Below are 2,990 nucleotides of genomic sequence, written 5' to 3' on the forward strand. Positions count from 1 at the left end.
AGGTGGCCCTTTATCTGTTGTTGTAGTAACTTGAGTAGTTGCATTTTGTTTATTTGTGACTAGGCAATTCTTTTTTAGATGACCAATTTGACCACAATTATAACATTTTCCCCCAAATGTTTTTACTTGTCCTCCTAAAGCAACTCCTGTGATTGCCTGAGCCACAAGCATAGCTTTATGCATAGCTCCTCCAATTCCATCGCAGGCTTTAACGTACTCTGAGATTACATCTAATCCTGCGGGAACCCTTCCTTTTAATGGCTTAATGGCTGATTGACAATCTGGATTGGCGTTTTCATATGCCATCAACTCCACTATGACTTTATGGGCATTCTCATCAGTAATTGACTTTTGAGCAGCATCTTGAAGTCTTGCTACAAAATCAGGGTAGGGCTCTTTAGAGCCTTGTCTTATTGTATTAAAGGAGGGGCAGGTGGTTCCTGGGTCTTGGATTTTCTCCCAGGCCCTAAGGCAGATAGCCCTGATTTGCTCAATGGCCTCATTTGGCATTATTACTTGTTGGTCAACAGTGCTCCAATTTTGACCTATTCCTAATAGTTGATCTGCATCTATGTTAACTGGAGGATTGGCAGTCCTATTTCTTCGGACCTGCACTTGTGCCCCATCAATCCACCAAGTCTTAAATTGTAAAAATTGAGAGGGTGAAAGTGATGATTTTGCCAGAATCTCGCAATCATAAGGAATGAGTCTATGTCCATGAGCAATGGAATCTAATAATGTTCTCATGTAAGGAGAGTTGGGTCCATACTGTTTTACTCCTTCTTTCATTTCTTTTAGCATTTTTATAGAAAAGGACTTATATCTGGCTTCAGCTACGGGAGGCTCTCCCTCTTGGGCCCCTTCTCCACGTGGTCTTGCTTCTAATATCACTGGGAATTGCCACGCCTCAATATCTCCCTGTTTTCTTGCCTTATCAATAATTTTATGTATTGCACTACCCTGTGTACTAGGCGGTGTTGTAGGATTAAGTCTCATGGTGGGCGGCTGAGGATATGGCGACCTGCCCTGTGGCACTGGAAATGTTCCTGGCTGTCCATACAGATTTTCTGGGGGCTGCCGATACTGCAGTTCAGCTGGCAGCCAGTATTGATAGGCTACTGGCGGCTGGATCTTACTTTCTACCTGCTGATATTGTGGACACTGTATTTGGATTGGCATTGCCGTGACAGAGACTCTATCTTTCTCTATTTGATCTTCTTTTCGAGTTTGTACTTGTTTGACCTGCATTTGAGGTTCTAAGGTTGCAGGCATCTGAGCTGCTGTAAGAGGAGTTGGCCATCGTGGTTTAGACTCTGATGGCTCTGTTAATTCTGGATCTTTTTCCTCTAATTTTAACGTTTCAGGATATATTACCTCCTGTAATTGATTATCGTGAACATTTTGCGTTGACCGAGCCATTACCGGCTCTGCTACACATTTACAGTGTGAACTTTCCTTTCCTTTCCGGGATTTTATCCCTGCCTCTTTTTCACAATCTACTGCACAGCTTTTAGGAACATCAGAAACTGGAACGCTATCTTCTTCTGTTTGCAATGGTTCTAAAGCTACTTTAATAATGACCCAATCATTCCATACTGTAAGTGGAATGATTTTACCTTCCCTGCTTGCTTGTTTTAATTCTTTGCCATTTTTTTCCCAATCTTTTAGATCTAGAGTTCCCTGTTCTGGAAACCATGGACAAAACTGTTCTATTGTTTGAAAGAGCGTAATTAGATTTTTGGTAGACACTTTAACTCCCCCTCTTTTTAAGAGAATTTTTATAAAGCTGTGATAAGAGGCATATTTACTTTTAGTTTGCCCCATTGTTACCCTAGGTTCTTCGGAGTGCACAAGCTTACCGCAAGGCTGACTGTAGACATATTCGGGAGTCTCTTGTCGACTTGTCCTCAATGACCATGCTCCAGCGTACCTTCACCTTAGAGAAAAGCTTCCACTTTGGGCACCAGATGAAGGGGTGGCCTGCCCCTCCACACTTGTGGGTTAGGTGGAACAAAAGACTTGAGAAAAGGAAATAATACACAGAGACAAAGACAGAGAAAGAAAAGCGGGGCCCAGGGGACTGGCGCTCAGCTTACAGAGGACCCACGCCGGCACCGGCCTCTGAGTTCCCTTAGTATTTATTGAGAATTATCTTTACCATTAAAAGGATAAGGGAGTGGCTGGACAATAGGATTATTGTAGGGAGGAAATCGGCAGTAAGACATATGAGAAAATCCTTGTAACATGAATAAGTTTAAAGGAAAATGCTGTGCCTTGAGATGTATATGCGACATCTCCATAAACCTTTTAGCAGTATTGCTTCAGCAAGTCCCACCTTATTCCTAATGCACCAGCAAGTCCCACCTTATTCCTGAAGGCGTTTTCTCCTTACTCAGTAAACAAGGCACACAATGGGTATTACCCGGAGATATTCCATTGCCCAGGGAGGGGCAGGATTTTTTAACTAGCAAGCTGCCTTCAGCTATTTATTTAACAAAGACACACCCTGCACAGCCCAATATCCTTTTAACCTTAAATCACCTTCACACATCTCTTGCAAGGACAAATTTGGGGGTATGGTCACAGATTAACAGCATCTCAAATACAGAGCCAAATGGAGTCTCTTATGTCTACTTCCTTCTATATAGACACAGTAACAGGCTGATCTCTTCCTTTTCCCCACAGCATTGAATGGCTGTCATATCACATCACTCTGATATCATGCTGAGTATCACATTCATGCATGCAACGTTTCATGTATCCTATAAAAATTATATAAGACACATAGCAGAAGATGTTCTTTTCAGATAGTTTTGTGGTAGCAAAACCAAACAAACAAACCTCCCTATTAGTATAATAGGATTAAACGTAATTTTATTAAGGTCATCTACTAAAATCTTCTTAATGCGAAGTATATTGAAAGTCTTGGGAGTGCGCAGGGCTGGCCCCGCGGTGGGGTCACGCGGGGACTCATGCGGGTGGTCTAGGGG

General features: G+C 42.4%; 1 pseudogene; it reads left to right on the forward strand.

Annotated features, from left to right (window-relative positions):
* Positions 1–2,990, forward strand: part of LOC105521084 — a 40,253-nt pseudogene that overhangs the window by 35,177 nt on the left and 2,086 nt on the right.

This window comes from Colobus angolensis, unplaced genomic scaffold (genome assembly GCF_000951035.1).
Source record: "Colobus angolensis palliatus isolate OR3802 unplaced genomic scaffold, Cang.pa_1.0 Scaffold395, whole genome shotgun sequence".
Taxonomy (NCBI): Eukaryota; Metazoa; Chordata; class Mammalia; order Primates; family Cercopithecidae; genus Colobus; species Colobus angolensis.